Source organism: Notamacropus eugenii, chromosome 4 (assembly GCF_028372415.1).
Source record: "Notamacropus eugenii isolate mMacEug1 chromosome 4, mMacEug1.pri_v2, whole genome shotgun sequence".
NCBI classification, from domain to species: domain Eukaryota; kingdom Metazoa; phylum Chordata; class Mammalia; order Diprotodontia; family Macropodidae; genus Notamacropus; species Notamacropus eugenii.
In genome coordinates, this window is record NC_092875.1 from 82,513,290 (window position 1) to 82,533,325 (window position 20,036).

The 20,036-nt window shown below is 40.2% G+C and overlaps 2 pseudogenes; both read left to right on the top strand.

Moving 5' to 3' along the window:
* The first annotated feature begins 2,027 nt into the window (after nt 1-2,027).
* On the top strand, nt 2,028-19,337 carry LOC140500205 (ferritin heavy chain-like; annotated as a pseudogene).
* The window catches only part of LOC140502264 (protein RCC2-like), a 245,268-nt pseudogene continuing 239,308 nt past the window's right edge, over nt 14,077-20,036 (top strand).

A 20,036-nucleotide genomic window follows, 5' to 3' on the forward strand; every position in this document is an offset into this window, starting at 1 on the left:
AGAAATTGAATAGCATGCCCCAACATACAAAGACGTTGAAAAGATCCATGATTTCACATACAAAAAGTGCTTCCAAATCTTTATGCTCTATGTAAATGCTAGCTGATGTAGCAGCAGCAGCAGCAATAGCCACAGCAGTAGTAGTAGTAATAGTAGTAGAAGTAGCAATAGTAGAAGTAGTAGTAGTAATAGTAGTAGAAGTCATAGTAGTAGTAGTAATATTAATAGTAGTCGTACTAGTAATAGTAGTAGAAGTAGTAATAGTAGTAGTAGTAGTAGTAGTAGTAGTAGTAGTAAAGGGAATCAGCATGTAAAAAGAATATACCTACAAAGTAAGCAAAAAAGTAAATCTTATAACTGGAGTAATGTAGTAACAAAATCAAAAAGCACAGAATCCTACTTTTGTAACAAAGAAGATCAAAACGTACAACCAGATGAAGACAACAAAGTCAAAACTCCTACATCCAAAGCTTGCAAGAAAAATATAAATTGGTCACAGGCCCTGCAAGACCTCAAAAAGATTCTGACAATCAAGTAAAGGAAGTAGAGGAAAAATTGGGAAGAGTATTGGGAACAATGGAGGAAAATCATGTAAAATGAGTCAACAGCTTGCCAAAGGAGACCATCCCCCCCAATAATACTAAAGAAAATAATACCTAAAAATGCACAAATGGCAAAAGGTGTCCAAAAGGAAATGAAGAAAGATTGCCTGAAAAACCAGAATTGATCAAATGGAAAAGGAGGTCCAAAATCTCCCTGAAGAAAATAATTCTTGAAAAATTAGAATGGAACAGATGAAAGCTAATAACATTATGAAAAATCAAGAAAATATAAAACAAAACCAAAAGAATGCAAAAATAGTAAATAATGTGAAATATCTCATTGGAAAAACAAACAACCTGTTAAACAGATCCTGGAGAGATAATATAAAAATGATTGGACTACCTGAAATACATGATCAAAGGAAGACTCTAGACATCATCTTTCAAGAAATTATCGAGGAGAACTACCCTGATATTCCAGAACCAGAGGGTAAAATGCATATTGAAAGAATCTATCCATCACCTCCTCAAAGAGATGTCAGAAGGAAAACTTGTTGGAATATTGTGGTCAAATTACAGAAGGCCCAGATCAGGGGAAAAAAACACTGCAAGCAGTGAGAAAGAAACAATTCGAGTTTTGTGGAAATACAATCGGAATAATACCAGAGTTAGCAGAGATCCTATAATGTACAAGCTGCTAGACCTCTTATTGACCTGACTGTATTTCCACATACTGGAACAGAATAGCCCAGTGGTCAAAGTAACTCTAGAATTCAAACCCAGAATCACTTACCCAGCAAAACTGAGTATAATATTAAGGGGGAAAAATATATATTCAATGAAATAAAGGCCTTTTAAGCATTCTTGATGAAAAGACCAGAGCTGAATAGAAAATGTGACATTCAAATACAAGGATCAAGAGAAGCATGAAAACTTAACAGGAAAGAGAACTAATAGGGGATTTCCTAAAGGTGAACTGTTTCCATTCCTGCATGGAAAGATATTTGTGACCCTTGAGAGTTTTCCCAGTATTAGGATAGATGGAGAAAATATTATATTCATACATACATACATGTATATATATATGTTTATGGAGTGTGAATACATATATGTATATACACACATATGCACATATGTGTATTTATACCCATATGAACATGTACATAGCCATCAGGTCAGGACCAAACTCAGAGCAAATGACTATCAGCCATCACAAGACCAATGGAGAACCTGTGCAACAATGTATCCAACACACCCCATATGGAGCAGGAAACAGGCCCACTGAGAAGATGTCAGTTTTTCTGGAACATCACAAGTGTGAGCTGCCCCTCCACATGGAACCCAGCCCCACACTTTCCCTACAAGATTACCCTTTAAGTGTAGTCCTTACACATCCCTCCTCTTCTCACTCATGCTGTGTCTATTTATGAGAGAATAGAGCCTCGTTATATTGGGGGGGGGCTATTATGATTTTTCTTACCATGTGATTTAATTTAATGCCTTTCTCTTGAAATAGTTGTGTCCTCAGGGAAGGCACACAACCTGAACATTGCAGTCTTGCACTACCAAACATTCAGTCCTCTCTTTCCCTTTCCTCCTTCCTCCTCATCCCTCCTCCCCCAGACTGTCTTTCCATCCCTTTATCCCAAGAACTCCCTCTTTGGGTCTCCTCTGAGTCCCCTTGAAGCCAGTCACCCATTTTTCTGTAATTTGAATTAAATGGTCACTGGGTTTCCTTTCAACTCTGAAATTCTCTGAATCAGCCTTGACAATGAGCCTGTCAACACAACACAATATTTTGAGAAGCTCATTAAGAAAAGGGATGGTTACATTCAGGGGTCAACCTGCCTTGTCCAAGGGACCTTTGAATCTGTTATTATATGTCATTGAAGTAAAACCACATTGAGAGAGAAGTGAGGTGGAGAATCTTAGGAGGTTATTTTAAATGCTCAGGTGACTAGGTTTTGATTTTGTTTAATTTCTGAAAATGGAGCATCACAAAATTGTGTTCTTGGAATGCTTGCAGGAGATGGACAATTTGAGGGGTTTTTGGAGAATACCGAGGAAACTCTGCTTACTTCATCAGGGCTTTTGTGCATGAAGGAGAAGGTGCTTCTGACTTTGTGTTGCATGTGAAAAGTACTTCAGGAGGTGGTAGTCAAAGATGAGTGACTGTGGAGGAGATAAATATCTTGCTCCAAAGAGTCGCCATTTCATTATCAAAGAATGCCATCTCACAGTAGTGGTGAAAAGCACTAGTTTAATTAAAATAGAAAAACAGTTGAATTGACTTTCGGGGACTCTTCTCCACTTATTAGCAGCAAATGCGAAATCGATGTCTCTTTCAGTAAGTCAGGGAGACCTGCAAAGCAATGACAAAACAAACTATACACAAATTGGACACTTTTCAACCAAACTACAGACAGGAACAGGGTTCTCAAAGTGCTTTCAGTTCAGGGTTTGTGGATTCTCAGTCTGAGGGGGTGTGTGGCATTAGACACTCTGTGATCCTGAGGGGCATAAGTTCTAATGGCACATAGGAAACTCCCTGAAGTTTGCAACAGTCTAATGATGGGGCTTGGATCCATTACTCTATGTAGAAATAATAACAATAGTGATGATAAGAATAACTCCCATTTATGTAGCAATTAAGTCTGTGCCAGGCGCAATGCAAAGCACTTCAGGAACAATTTACAATGACTTCACTTGATTCTCACAAATGTGGAATGCAGCTGATATTATCATCCCCATTTTACAGTTAAGGGAATTCAGGCAAAAAGCATTTGTCCATGGTCACCAGAGCAGACAAAGACAAAACAGGATGGTCTTGGAAATATGTTAGTGTTAAGTACGAATGGTGGCAACTAATTTTATAAGTGGTAAATTTATGAATGCATGTTAAACCTTTGAATTCCCTCAGCAGCTTCCAGGGGAGGCAGTATAATAGACTGGTCCTGGGAGCAAGAAAATCTGAGTTCATATACTGCCAGTAAAACACACTAGCCAGTTAACTTCACCTTTCAATCGTCTGGGCAATATTCTGTGACCATAAGTTGGAAGATAATTGCTGCTCCGCTGATGGGTACAAGTTTTCTCACTGCATTCCTAATCACCTACCCTGAAACAAAGTCAAACTCAAACCAAATGTAGCCTCCTAACTTTGAGAACTCAGATAATAAATAATCCAGTAATGAGTTACATGTATTTTTAGGTAATCATACACGTGTAACTTATTCTAATAAACATTTTTCTGACTAAAATAATAGGAATAATGAGGCATTTAATATATGTATGTATACATATGCACACATGTGCAATTCAGTGGTTCAGTACTGGCAAGGAATTGATCTCCCTCTAATTACTTGTAGTCAATATGCTTGTGTGTGTATATGACAAATCATCAATTTTATTTCCCCACACTTTGGATTAAGCACCACCATGTGCTAGACACTGTGCTAATTTTCTTCACCAATATTTCTTCACCAGTATTTCCTTTGGTCCTCACCACAACTGTAGGAGATAGGTATTATTATTTTCATTTTACTGTGTCTTGCCCAGGACACACCAGGAAAGTGCCAGAGGCCAGGTTTGAACTTAGATAGTCTTGACTCCAGCCCAGCCGCCACCTAGTTCCCCTCATTTAATAGAAAGGGAATTTTAACTGAAAGGAAGGAAAGGTCTCTTTTATAAAGCAAACTAAAAAAGCACAGTGATTTTGGTGGCTATTTTCTCCCCCTTTTGCCAGACATGGGTGGAGAGAGTATTTCACTCTTTTATTCATCAATAAATATGGGAAAAGAACAAAAAATCTTTAATGACAAAGCCTCTTGAACTAAAGATGCATACGCAGGAGCCCAAAAACTGCTTTATACAAGTTAATATAATAAAATTATATGTTTTCATAAATATCCCTTCTTGGTTCTTAGTGAGAAGTGAACTCACATTTTTCCATGAAAGAAATCTCCACCCCCACGACATTTGAGGAATTTTCTTACAAAAGAAAAGGGATCATTGCTGATTATCTATCATGCCAGGAGCCCCCCGCCCCGAAAGAGAGAGCTGAGTTATCAATGGAAAATTTACGTGAATGAGAGAAAAGGAACATGATATAACATAAGCTTTTCACTATTGCTTTTAAATAGGTTGGATGGGCCGAGAGTTTGAGGGGAAGGCGACCTTATGACCAAATATCTAATGGAAGAATAACACATTAACTAGGGAAACTTTTGTCATTGCTACAAAATCTCTTGTCTTGTCTTTGTATTGAGGTCAAGAATTTAAATCCATGGAGAGAAAATATGCATATGCACATACATGAAGCAGATATGCATATTTGTGTATGTGTATGTGTTTATGTATACATATAAGTAGATACATATATAGACACAGATGAGATGCAGATATCAACATGAATATAGATAGAGATTTTAGATTCAGATTATATAAGCAAAGGGTTATGAATATATGCACATGGATATAGATACACATACAGATATGGATATGGATGTAGATACAGACATAGATACAGATGAGATATCTATATGGGCATGAATATAGCTATAGAGAAAGATAGGTATAGGTACAGATACAGATTGGATATATGTGCGGAAATAGCATCATACACAGATTAGACAGGGATATAGATAGGTTCAGAGATATAGATATGGATGTGAATATAGATACACTGATGTAGATATGAAGATAGATATAGGTACAGATTAGATATAGATATGGACATGAATATAGATATAGATATATAGAGACACACACTGGATAGATATGGAATTAGAAACATAAGCAGATTAGACTGGTGTACAGATATGGACATGTATATAAATATAGATATAGATAGATATAGGTATATAAACAGATGAGATAGATATGGAAAGAGAAACATAAACAGATTAGACAGGGATATAGGTAGAGAAACAGATATAAATGTTTATATGAAAATTGATACACTGAAGTAGTTATGGAGATAGATGTAGATCCAGATAAAGATTTGATATAGACAGGGATATGGATACAGATATGAGTAGATATATAAATAATCTAGGAATTGAAAGAGCTGGGTAATAGGGTGAATTCAGGAAAACTCATTAACACCAAAACCTTTCAATGCTCGTGTCCCAAGCGAATACACCAAACCTTCTCTCAGTCTGTAGGTACTGAAGTTTATGAGTCTAGCCCCGTCTCAACCCTCAGCTGCAGGGGAACATGGAAAGGTAATAACTTGCTCCTCTGCTCTCCACTAAAGGTCGCTCACCTTGCTGTCTGGCTCACCTTTGTTGATCACCTCAGATACACGGAGGGATTGGGGTTTCTGTCATTACTACTTCCAACTAGGGTGGCAGGGTGTTCTTGGACAGAAGGAAGGTGGTACAACCATGTCTCAAGCCAGGGCCTCAGGCATTGGGGACGTCTGGGAACTGAGTCAGTTAAGCTGCCTGGGTATTATTCTCCTGGCCTCAGCAAGAGGCGGAGAGGATTCTCACAGGCCATAAAGTCCTCAAACCTTTGCTGGGATGGCAAAAGCCATGCCACTGTCTTCCCCTGCTTTAACCACCTCCTCCAAGAATCGCCAGAATCCTTGTAAAACTCCTCCTTAGTCATCAAAGAGCCAGAGCACACCAAGGAGAGCATCATGAGTGTGTGGCAGGGGCAGGGGTGCAGGGGACCCAGGCTCTTTTCCTCTCCCCATTATTCCCTGCCCCCATCCAGGCTCTAAGTGCAGAGGGCAGTTTTTGATTTTGGGAGCAACCAACTGGGACCTCATTTTTTGGAAGGAAGTGACTAAACAGCAAACTGCTTACAGAAATCTGGGGCAGAACTTGTGGGGGCCTTATAGAAACTCCTGTCTGGGGTCTATGTATGGACCAAGGTCTCTGAACCCCTGTGACACTCACAGTGTCTTCCTCACCACAGAAAGAAAGCTTTGGAGCTAGTGTCGAAATGAGAAATTGCAGCTTGGACAAGGTGATAACAAAAGAGTGGAAGCCCCCAAATTCATGGAAGTCCTCAGCAAGAAAATGATCCTGTCTGCTGCTTGTGGAAGGAACCACACTCTAGCTTTAATAGAAACTGGCTCTGTGTTTGCATTTGGAGAGAACAAGATGAGGCAACTTGGCCTTGGCAACCAGACGGATGCCATTCCCAACCCTGCACAGATAATATACAATGGCCAGCGAAATACCACAGTGACTCGTGTGGCTGAATTCAGCATGATAATGGAGTGTAAGGGAAAACTCCAGTCCTTTGATGCCCTGAATGTGGTCAGTTGGGACACAATTCTGACAGGAAATTCATTGCATGGCCTCAGAGTTTAGAATATGACTGTGAGCTGGTCCTCTGCTGAGTTGCCATCTTCACTGAAAATATAAATATTATACAGATTTTGCCATTCCCCAATGTCATTGTCTGGGATGTTTCCTGTGACACCAATCACACTCTGGTTCTAGACTCTCAGAAACCTGTTTTCCCTTGGGGGTTTGGAGAAGATTGCCAGCTGGGTCTCACAGAGCAGAAATATGAGATAGTCACTCATCTGGTGAAGCTCTTTAATTTCCCACGCCAGGGGCCAGGGAAATCTATGCCAGCTACATCTGTTCCTTCACCTTCAGGGAAGTTGGTGGCCAGATTTTCTGGGGTGCTACAAACATTTCTCAGGGGACCACCATGTATCCCAAAACAGTTCAGGACCTCTGTGGCTGGACCATTAGAAGCTTTGCTTGTGGGAAGAACTTTATTACCTTAGCTGCCACAAAGCAGGTTGCCACAGGCTATTCACACTCCTTGTTGAACACCAGGGACTAGAGCCAGAATGAAAAGGAAAAGCAAAACAACCTCCCTGTACATAATCCTGACATCCTCTCCTGATGGCTGCAAGGCTGCCAGCCAGCTCTCCAGGCTCACCTAGGCAGTCGAGATTGTCAATGTGCCCAGGAACACAAAGAAGGCAGATGAGAAGAAACTCCTTAGGGAAAAGATCTCAGAAGCTCCTATTTGTTAGTCTTTCACGTTCCCTTTTAGAAGCAAATTCATCGTCAAGTACCTTTTTGCTGCAACATCTCCAAAGTGTTTCTCTCCATCTTTCTCTGTTTTCTCCCTTCCCCTACCACAAATGTTCCATGAAAATGTGGCTCTTAGTTGACTACTTAGGATTTTTAAAAAAAAACAAAAACAAAACAAAAAATAACCTCCTTTTACCAAGACCACACTTGTAAAAATTCCCACTTCCAAAAACCTCATTGTAAAAAAAAAAAGGACTTCCTCTTCAAAAGACATCCTCCTGCTCCAAATGGAAAGAGATTCCAGAGAGGGTCCTTGCAACTAAATACTTCTATTCCTGCAAGGTTTGCTTTCATATTGAATGCACCAATGACATTCTGCAGGGCTTGCTATTGTGCTAACAACTTAACAACTGAATTTTAATCTATTTTCCTAAGTAGTAAGTTTTATATAGAGCATATATAATATCATAGTAAGAATATAATAAGCCTTCCTAAAGCGTTAAAACCAAGAAGTGACATGGCAGAATGCATGGACGCCAATATTCTGTGAGGTTTAAGAGATACTGAAAGACTGTTGAACTCAAATCCACGCTTCTGTTGGCCAGCTAACGGATTTCAACTTTTTATTTTTCGAGAGTCACAACAAATATTGGAAGGAAAACCCAAAGTTCCTCTGAAGAAATTCATGTAACTCATCAACTAAGAGACTCTTCAGCAATGCCCCCAATCAGCTGGAAGGAGAATCACTGTGGTTTCCCACTATAATAGTGCTTCAATCTAAACAGCTGCTTGATTCCTGGCCAGAACCGCCCCTACCTCCTATCCATCTTCATCTCCACTAATCAACAGTTTGTCCATCCTCCCATTCGCCCACCAGTCAGTTGCACAGTTGCCCCTGCCCCGTGCTCCTCTCCCTCCACCACACCAGCCTCAGCCCCAGCCCCTGCACAGCCTCTGCTTCCATCATGACCACATCGACCCCCTCTCAGGTACAGCAGACTTCCCACCAGGACTCAGAGGCCGCCATCAACCGCCGGATCAAAGAGCTCTACGCCTTCGGAGTTTACCTGTCCATGTCTTACTGCTTTGACCCAGATGACGTACCATTGAAAAACTTTGCCAAGTATTTCCTCCACCAGTCCCACTGGGAGAGGAAGCATGCTGAGAAGCTGATGAAACTCCAGGACAAGTGCAGCGACCATATCTTCCTGCAAGACATCAAGAAACCCGACCAAGAAGACTGAGAGAGTGGGCTGAATGCAATGGAATGTGCTCTGCCCTTGGAAAAAAATGTCAGTCAGTCAATACTGGAACTGCACAAGCTGTCAAAGGAAAAGAATGACCCCCATTTACATGACTTTATGGAAACCCCACTACATGGACAAACAGTTAAAGTCCATCACACAACTGAGTGATCACGTAACCAACCTGCAGAAAATGCACCCCACCCCTGCCAATTCTGGCATGGAGGAATATGTTTTTGACAAGCACACCCTTGGAGACAGTGACAATGACAGCTAAGTCACACCTGGATTCCCCCATACCTGGGAACTGTGGGCTAGACTCCTACTGTCTTTCAGTGCATGCCTACTTTGGTTATCTGACCATAATCTGTACCAAAAAACTACCACCATTTACATTCCAATAAAGTGACCTGGTTCGTATGAAATAAAAAACAAAACGTACCAATACCCCCATTCAATAGCAATCTCAAATGTTTGAAGATTACCACTATGATGAAGATCAGCCATGAAGACCTGAGGAATCCCACTGCATTTTGGACAGCCCTCATTATTAGAAAGTGTTTTCTCTGCATGCAGCTGAATTCTCTACAATTTATTCCCTAAGGTAAGTGGATTTTGTTTCTGGAACATCCTGTTTATATAGAAGCATGCCTGGAGCAAGGGTGAATACATTAACTCATGGAGCTTAGTTGAGTTTTTCTGGTTTCTGGTTGTCCCTTATAGGAGGAGGGAAGGCTGTGAATGGGACATAGAGCTGGAAAATTTTTATGTGATAAGACTGGATCAGAGGCAGGGAGAAGGGTCAGAAAAATGGAGGAAAGAGAGGATAAATAAGATCTGAGGATATTGTGAAAATCCAGAGCTGCTGTTTTGGAAATGAAGGCATGGTAGGAAGGTAGCCCAGACGGTAAGGGTGCTGAACCTGGACTCAGGAAGACCTGAATTCAAATCCTACCTCACATTTACTAGCTAGGTTACCCTGGACAAATCACTTTACTTTAGTTTTCTTATGTGTAAAACAGGGACAATAATTGCACCTACCTCCCAGGGCTCTTATGATCATCAAGTGAGATAACCTGTACTTTCCTTTGCAAACCTTTAAGTCCTATATAAATTGTAACTTCTTATTTTCTGTACTTACAATGAATTTTCATAAATTAATTCCTCTTCTCTAATGCTTATTTGTGTTATGAACATCATTCAGAAATACTTTGTCCTTGCTTCGAGTTCATAAGAATTCTAAATTAACATCTTTGGGAGCAAACATGAGTGTACTAAGGAAGCCACCTGTTTAAAGAAGCCCTGCATTGATTCCTTTAGAAAGGAGGAAATTTGCACTAACTGGCTGGTTTGACAAGTTCTAGATTCCTTTAGAGCTTACAGGAACCTTTAGGGTGTCTTTGACAGGAAACTGGTGACTGAACATTGAGTTGCCCCCCTCTCCACTCCTTTCTTGCTGTCAACAGAAATTGGTACCTGAAGGCCATCCCTATTAAATAACAGCTGCTGTCAAATACAGCCTATTGTGGATGAGGCAAGTGAAGGAAGAATGGGGCCATGATTTGTGGCTTTCATCAGGCTTTAATCACTGAGCTGCTCCCTTCCTTAACCTGAGTCCCATCTCTAGGGTTGAAAGCCTTGAAAGAAGGTGGAGAAGAAGGAATCAATGGGTTTTCTAATTACACTCAGTGTATCTGAACAGGGTTCCTGCTGGCCAATGTCCTGTGCAGGTGAGCTTCTTAATACAGAGCCCTGAGTGTTCCAGTCTGGATTACTCTCTCTGCTCCCTCCAGTTATATTTGGACATCTTGTGAATATTTTTTACGAGACAGCAGAAGCTGTTAGCTAGAGTCTAATCACTTATACTGGGACTAGAGGGTATTTATCACTTATTATTAACTTTGTTAATACCCATTATCATCCATTCAAGTGCACTGGAATAGTACTACTCAGATAAGAATTTTTCATCCATGTGGCTATTTGGGGGGAGTTGAGTGTCATTGATGGTGAATGGGGACATCTCAATAGAGAGATGGATAAAACACTTCCTACTTTCTTGCTTTCCTGTGCTAGGCTCCATGCTATTACTAAAGACTGATGGGGAACAGAAAGCAGAAAAGAAAAAAAGAAGAGGCAGAAAAGAAAAAAGAAGAGGCACAAAAAGGTCAAGAAAGAAGAAGACAAGGAAAAGAAGGCAAAACACAAAGTAAGGGAAGGAGAGAGTAGCAAATGCAAAGAGGAGGAGAGGATGCAAATGTGGAGGTGAAATGAGAGAAGAGGAAGAGGAATATGGTGAGGAGAGAAAGATGAGGGAGAGGAGGACATGGAGGAGCAAAAGCAGGAAGACAGGAGGAGAAGGAAGAGTAGGAGGAGGAGGACAACCACACCTTCTACAGGGGAAGAACAAGGCATGGCCAGTCACCTCTCAGCAGGGAGAAGGGTCTTGTGGCCTTAGAGACTCCCCCTCCTTTCTTGTTGGGACCAGGAATTTAGCACTCAAGCAGCAAGACTGATTTGGTTTCTGGAGGTTTCCCCACCTGGCTTGGGACAGCCTTCCTTTTGTCCAGGAAGACCTTAGTCATTCCAGTTGGGAGTAGTTGTGACAGTCGCCTCAGCCCTCTCAGTGTATCTGAGGTGCGTCAGACATCAACATGGGACACCTTTGGTGGTCATCAGATGGGTGAGTTATTAACCCCACCATGAGCTCCCCTAGAGCTGGGGCCTAGGTCTCAGCTAGACTCAGATACAACCTTCAGTACGTGGTGGGGCAAGGTGGGGTAGGGTTGGTGATGAGAGTAGGGGGGAAGTTAGAAGGGCTAGGGGAGACTGTGAGAGGGATGTGAGGGAAGTTCTGGTGCCCTATCTTGGTTGACTCTTGGCCACTGAAACCTGCTTTGGTGTTAATGTATTTATACCCTGTTTTTCTATTTTAACTAAATGATCCATTTTCACCTCTACAGTATAATGTTATGTAATTGAATATAAAATATTACTCACATGCTGTCCCTCACTTACCCTACTTGGGGTGAATGAAGTTACATTTATATGCAGCTCCAAATTTTTTAAAGTATTTTACAAATATTATTAGATAGTACATATGACAATCTTTTCACGAAGAAATTCAAAGGGTCTGGGTGTTCAATAGAATAACTTTGAGTAGATGTGAACACTCAACGAAGTTCAAAAACTTGTGAGCCGCCAAGAGGCCACTTCATGGTGAGGTTATGTCTCTGGGATTTTATTTCTCAATTGATGGGAATGTGTGGAAATCTCTAGTCCATAGTTAAAAAGTTGCGAAAAAATTTTTCCACACTAATATTCTTCATTTTAATGGTTGTTCTGTAGTTTGTCAACATGCAAATTGCTCATATGGTATTGTTCATTTCATTTGAACATTGGTCTCCCTGTGCTTTGCAGATCCTGTCATCTGTAAAGAGGGCCAGTGCTGGGGCTGGACAGCGGGTTTGTGTAGCAGGTGTCTACTCAGTAGGAGGAAGACATGGTTGAGCAAGTCATGGTATAGATATTTTGAGGAGAATGTCAAATGCAAAATGAGATATATGAGTAAATAAAAATAGTATTAGTTAAACTTTCTTAAACATTTGGGGACAAATGCATTCCATCACCTACAATAATTGCTACTAAGGAGAATGCTAGGGAAAGATTCTACTCTTTATTGCAATCAGCAGATGGCAAGGAAATACAATGACATCCTCGTGAGAGAAGAAAAAATCCCAGATCACATGAGAGGTCTGCTAATTGAATTAATATCACCTTGACAGTTCTTGATTTAGGAGCAGCAGCATTCTTTAGAGAGCATGACTCAGGAGTTACTCCAGGTGCAGCAAGCAGTGATGGCAAACAACCTTTCCACCCAACAATTTCTCATATCATGACCACAACATCCCCAGGAACCCAGCTTCAAAAGGTGCAGGACAGAAAAGGCTAGAAAAAGAAAAAAAATAAATTGAATAAAAAGAAGACAGAGAAAACTTTAGATGGATGGGTGAAGAAGGCCAGAGATTGGAATTGGGGAGAAGAAAGTAAGAAAATTTGAGGCACAATTGAAGATTGACTTGAACTCATGGAAGAAGAGTTGGATTCCATCTAATGAGGACTCCAGATGAGGAAGGATCAAGGAAAAAGTCTCAAAAGGGAGGAAGAATACTCGAGGAAATGCAGAAGGTATAGTAAATAAGAAAAGGAAAGTGAAACACACTGGTAAGGATAGAAGGAACAGAAAAATTGGATGTCTGCCTATCTGCTGCTTAGAGCACTCAGAGAAAATAGGTAAGTGTGACTATCAAGTTTTTCAGAGGTTAAAATATAAAGTGAATCAACCTGTGAAGGAAAAAGAGACCATGGAGGGAAGAGTTGTTAAAGGAGTAAATCTGTAAGGAAAGTAAACCTATAAATGATGGCATGAGTTGATGCAGTGGATATAGTACTACATTTGGAGTCAGTATGACCTGAGTACAAATCCTGCCCCAGACAATTACTAACGATGTGCATGTAATCAACTCACTTAAACTTTCTTTATCCCAATTTCCTCATCTGACAAACCAGAATAATAGCTCCCAACATACAGAGGTGTAGAAAGAATCAAGTGATTTAACATGTATAAAGTTCTTACAAATCTTAATGCTCTATATAAATGTTAGCTGTAGTAATAGTAGTGGTAGTAGTAGTAGTAGTAGTAGTAGTAGTAGTAGTAGGTATAGTAGTAGTGGTAGGAATAGTAATATAAGTAGTAGTAGTAGTAGTAGTAGTAGTAGTAGTAGTAGTAGTAGTAGTAGGAATCGTAGTAGAGGTAGGAATAGTAATATAAGTAGTAGTAGTAGTAGTAGTAGTAGTAGCAGTAGCAGTAATATTAGTAGTAAAAAAGGGAATAAGTTTGTAAAAGGAATATACCTATAAAGTAAGCAAAAAAGTAAATCTTACCAATGGAGTAATGCAGTAAAAAAGTAAAAAGTGCAACTACGCTCCACAAAACCAAGGCATATTCACTCATAGAGACATAGCATGAATGGGAAGAGGACATATGGGAAGGGGTCCCACCTAAAGGGCAAAGGTGTGGAGAACACAGATCATTGTTGAGGTCTTCAGCCCATTATGGGGTTGTGGTAAGAAATCTTGGTGTGACAGGACCACACATGATCACAGATCCATAGGAAGCCATCCAAGACTAAGAAGATGGAAATCTGTGCAACTTGAGAGTCTACAAGATTGTCCAGGATCCCAGGCAGGTTCCCACATTGACAATAAACACCTTGGAACCACATGTTGCCTACGGACGACGTAGCAGATGTCTTTGCGAAGAGAATCAAAGCAGGAATGGAGAGTGGACCAAGAGAGCTGTCAAGGCAAGAGAAGCCTTCATCAGCTGAAGAGAAACGGTCGTGGCAAGGGGAAGGATCAGAAGGGAAAGTCTCAGATGAAGATGAAACTAGGAATTGCTGCCCATTACCCAGAGCGGAGGAGATAAAACTGGACAAAGGCAGAAAAAAGACAGAGCTGCCCAGTTATTACTCTTTCTTTTTTCTCTTCTTGAGAAACCTTTGAAGAAGGAGGGACAGAATCAAGATGGCTCATTAGCAAATTGGTACCAATTAGGAAACATATACTCTATATTCATAAATTTATACAAATTTATTTCATTAGCAAATTGAGTAAAGACGTCAGACATACCCTTGATGAATTAGAATCATGGAGCCTAAGAAAATTACATCCCTGGGAACCGATACAGTTGCTAGGTAAGATTGCTGAACCAGTCACTGATATTTGCAAGACTGTTTAGCAAAGGAAGGCTTTCAGAAGGACAAATACAGTCCTGATATTTTTTTAAAAGGAAAAGAAAGAATGGAAAGGATCTTAATTGGCTTTGAATATTGTGCTTATTATAATAAGATTAATTTCAATATTGTAAATCTGACACTTGCATTTCAGAAATAAAATTCTAAGGTACTATATAATGAGCAGTTTGCCTGGGAAAAGATCTGAGAGTTTTAGTGAATTTGTAATGTCAAGAGAGGTAAAGCTTTTGGAATAAGGAGGTGATCATCCCTTGGTCAAATCCAAAGAATAGTCCGGTGTTCTTTTCTGAAGCCCACATTTTCAGAAGGATGTTGATGGGCAGGACAGTATCCAGATATGGTTAATTTTCATAATAAATAGCTTGTAACACATGATACCTTGAGATTGGCTGAACAAGTGGTTAAAGTGTTTATCCTGGCAAGATTGGAGCAGGAAGTAATAGAATAATTCTCTTTAAGTACATGAAAGGCCCAAAATATGCAAGAGAAATTAGATTTGTTTTGTTTGACCCCCAAAGGCAGACCTGAAATCAATGTATGCATTAAGCCTAAATTTGAGTTTGATCTAAAGAAAAATGCTGAAGGAATTAGAGCTATCCAAAAGTGGAATGACTGCCATTGTTGGTAGTGGAAGGTCTTGTTGGAGGTCTTTAAGCAGAGGTTGACAGTTAAGTGATAATCATCATACGTTATCAAGTATGTAGTTTGAATTAAGTGGTGACTGGGTTTCTTTTAATTCGGAAATTCTCTGATTCTCCCTTGACAATAACTGTTCATGATAATGAGCCTGTCAACAAAATATTTTGAGAAATTCATGAAGGGAAGCGATGGACACGTTCAGGGGTGAACCTGCCTTGACCAAGGGACCTTTCAGTCTGTGATTATATGTCATTGAAATAAAATCACATTGGCAGAGAATTGAGGTGGAGAAATTTAGGAGGTTAATTTAAATGGTCAAGTGACCAGTTTTTGATCTTCTATAATTCCTGAAAATGGAACATCACAAAGTTGTGTTGTTGGAATACTTGCAGGAGCGAGTTGTACAATTTGAGGGTTTCCTTCGAGAATACTCAGGAACCTCTGCTTAGTTCATCAGTGCTTTTTTGTATGAGGGAGAAGGTGCTTCTGTCTTTGTGTTGCATGTGAAAAGGCTGGTTCACGAGTTGGGACTCAAAGATGAGTGACTGTGGAGGAGATAAACGTATTGCTCCAAAGAGGCGCCATGTCATTATCAATGTTTGCCATCACATGGTAGTGGTGAAAAGCATTCGTTTACTTAAAATATAAAAACAGTTGAATTGGCATTCAGGGGCTCTTCCCCATTTATTATCAGAAAATGCTAAATAGATGCCTCTTATGTCCTGGTAAGAGTAAGTTAGAGGGGACTGCAAAGCAATAACAAAACTAACCATACACAAATGGAACACATTTCAAGCAAACATTAGTGGGACAAAATCTGAGGGTTAGCCCTTGGTCTCCTACAGTCAGGAATAGGGCTCTCAAAGTGCTTTCAGTTCAGGGTGTGTGGCTCTAGGTCTGAGGGTGTCTGGCATTATGTGCCATGTCTGGCACACAATACCACTGACGCCTAGTGGTATAAGTGCAAATAGCACATAGGAAACTCCCTGAAGCTTGCAACAGTCTAATGGTGGGACTTGGTTCTTTTCCTGTATGTAGAAATAATAATAGTGATAATAAGAATAACTCCCATTTATGTAGCAATTAACTCTGTGCCAGGCACAATGCTAAGCCCTTGATGAGCAGTTTACAATTACTTCATGTGATTCCCACAACTGGGAGAGGGAGCTGCTATTATCATCCCCATTTTACAGTTAAGGCAATAAAGGAAAAATGATTTGTCCAGGGTCACCTGATCAGACAAAGACAAAACAGGATGTTGTTGAAAATATGTTAGTGTTAAGTGGGAATGGTAGCCCCTAATTTGATAGGTGGTGAATTCAGGAACATATATTCATGTTACAATTGTGGCTTCCTTCAGGAACTTCCAGGGGAGGCAGGATAACAGACTGGTCTCTGAAGTAAGAAAATCTGAGTTCAGATTCTGCCAGTAAAACACACTAGACAGTTAACTTCACTTTTCAATCCTCTGGGCAATATTCTGTCACTATAAACTTCAAGATAATTGCTGATCCTCTGATTGGTAGAAGTTTTCTCCCTGGGCATTGCCTAATCAGCTACCATCAAACAAAGCCAGGCTCAAACAACATGGAGCCTCATAACTTTGAGGCCTCAGATAATGAGTACTCAAATAATGAGGAACATATATTTATTTTTATGTATTCGTATACATATGCTTTATTCTACCAGAAGATTTTTCTGACTAAAGTAATAGAAATCATAAGACATTTAAATATATGACGGTGTACATACATACACATATGAAATTCATTGGTTCAGTCCTTGGCAATGAATTTGTCTACCTCTAATTTCATCTAGTAAATATGTTTGTGTGTGTGAATGTATGAGAAACCATCAATTTTATTTCCCCACACTTTGGATTAACCACCACTACGAGCAAGACACTGTGGTAATATCTTAACCAATATTTCCTTTGATCATCACAACAACTGTAGGATATGGGTATTACTCTTTTCATTTCACTGTGTCTTGCCCAGGACACACCAGTAAAGTGCCAGGGGCCAGGTTTGAACTTAGGTAGTCTTGGCTCTAACCCAGCAGCCACCTCATTGCCCTTATTTCATAGAAAAGTAGATTTAGCAGAAAAGAAGGAAAGATATCTTTTACAGAGGATACAAAAAGGAATAGTGATTTTTGTTGTTGTTTTCTCCCATTTTTCCCTGAAATGGATGGAGAGAAGTATTTCACTCCTATATTCATCAATAAATATGGGAAAATGAGAAAACAAAGGTATTTAATGAGGAAACCTCTTTAACTAAAGAGTCATACACTGGAGCACAAAGACTGCTTTATGTAAGTTAGGATGAAAAAATTATATGTTTTAATAAATATCCCTTCTTGGTTCTTACTGAGAATTTAAAACAGATTTTTAAATGAAAGCAACCTCCCCTCACGTCATTTTGGAAATTTTCTTAGGAAAGAAATGAGATCATTTCTGGTTATCTCTCCTGCCAGAAGTCTTGAACTCCCCCTCACAGAGTGAGCTGAGTTTAGCAACTGAATATGTATGCAAATAAGAGAAAAAAAACATGATATATTCTTTTCATTACTGCTTTTAAAAAGCCTAGGTGGGCCTACAGTGTGAGGGGAAGGGGATATTATGATCAAATATCTAATGGAAGAAGAACACATTAACCAAGGAAACTTTTGTCATTACTTCACAATCTCTTGTCTTGTCCTTGAACAGGGGTTAAGAATTTAAATCCATGGAAAGAAAATATGTACATACACATACCTGTAGCAGACTTACATTCTGGCGCATGTGTATGTTTATGTATGGATATAGATAGATACAGACCTAAATAGAGATTAGATATAGATACGGACATGAATATAGATACACATTTGAGATACAAGTTACATGTGAATAGGGATATAAAGATATGCACATGGATATAGATACACATACAGATATGATATAGACAGATACAAATAGAGATATGGATATAGATACAAACAAATACAGATATAGATGTGACATTGACATGAACATGAATATAGATATACATGAAGATAGGGATAGGTACAGATATAGATTGAATATATATATATATGGAAATAGGAATATATACAGATTAGACAGGGAAATAGATAGGGACTCAGATATAAATATGGATATGAGTATTGATACCTTGATATAGATATGTAGATACAGATAGAGATTAGCTGTCGATATGGACAAGAATGCAGATATAGATAAATATAGATAAAGATACAGATTGGACAGAGATATGGAAATAGACACATGGAGATTAGACAGAGATATATAGAGAGGGACATAGACATAGATATGGATATGAATATATGTGCATAGATATAGATATGAAGATAGAGATACAGATAGGGATATGGATATAGATGTTGATAGGTATATAAATAATCTAGGAATGGAAAGAGCTTGGTAATAGGGTAAATTCAGGAAAACTCATTAACACCAAAATCTTTCAGTGCCCATGTCCCAAGGGAAAACACCACAACTTCTCTCAATCTGTAGGTACTGCAGGTTATGAGTCTAGCCCTGTCTCAAGCCTCAGCTGCAGGGGAACATGGAAGGTTAATAACTTGCTCCTCTGCTCTCCACTAAAGGTCGCTCACCTTGCTGTCTGGCTCACCTTTGTTGATCACCTCAGATACACGGAGGGTTTGGAGCTTCTGTCTCCACTGCTCCCAACTTGGGTGGCGGGGTGTTCCTGGACAGAAGGAACGTGGTACAACCATGTCTCAAGCCAGGGGCCTCAGGCATTGGGGACCTCTAGGAACTGAGTCAGTTCAGCTGCCTGGGTTTTATTCTCCTGGCCTCAGCAAGAGGGGAGGAGGATTCTCACAAGCCATAAAATCTTCAAATCCAGGAGGCCTCTGCTGGGATGGCAAACGCCATGTCACTGTCTTCCCCTGCTTCAACCTCCTCCTCCAAGAATCTCCAGCATCCTTGTAAAACTCCTTCTTGGTCATCACAGAGGTGGAGCACACAAAGGAGAGGATCATGACTGGGGGCCAGGGGTGAGGGACACAGGCTTTTTCCCTCTCCCCATTAACTCCCCCTCCCCCAAACTAGGCTTTAAGTGCAGAGGGCAGCTTTTGATATTGGGGTTGACCAACTGGGTCCTCATTGGTCAGGAGGAAGTGACTAAACAGCAAACTTCGTACAGCAATCTAAGGCAAAACTTATGGGGGCCACACAGAAATGGCTGTCTGTACAGGATCCAGGTTTGGACAATGGTCTCTGACCCCTGTGCTGTTCACAGTCAACTCATCAACACAGAAGGAAAGCTGTGGAGCTGGAATCGAAATGAGAAGGGGCAGATGGGACAGGGTGATACCAAGAGAGTGGAAGCCCCACATTCATGGAAGTGCTCAGCAAGGAAGTGATGGAGTCCACTGACTGTGGTAGCAAACACACTCTGGCTTTGACAGAAGCTGACTTCATATTTGCATTTGGAGAGAACAAGATGGGGCAACTTGGCCTTGGCAACCAAAACAATGCCATTCTCAGGCCTGCCCAGATAAAGTACAATGGCCAGCCAAATACCAAAGTGACTTGTGAGGCTGAATTCAGCATGATAACGGACTGGAAAGGAAACTTCTACTCCTTTGGGTGCCCTGAATATGGTCAGCTGGGACACAATTCTGAAGGGAAATTCATTGCTACAGGCTGTCCAGGCTCCTCCAGGCAGTGGACATTGTCCGTGTGCTTTGGAACACAAACAAGACAGGTGAGAAGAGATTACTCAGTGAAACGTTGCCCGATGCTCTTATTTGTTGGTCTTC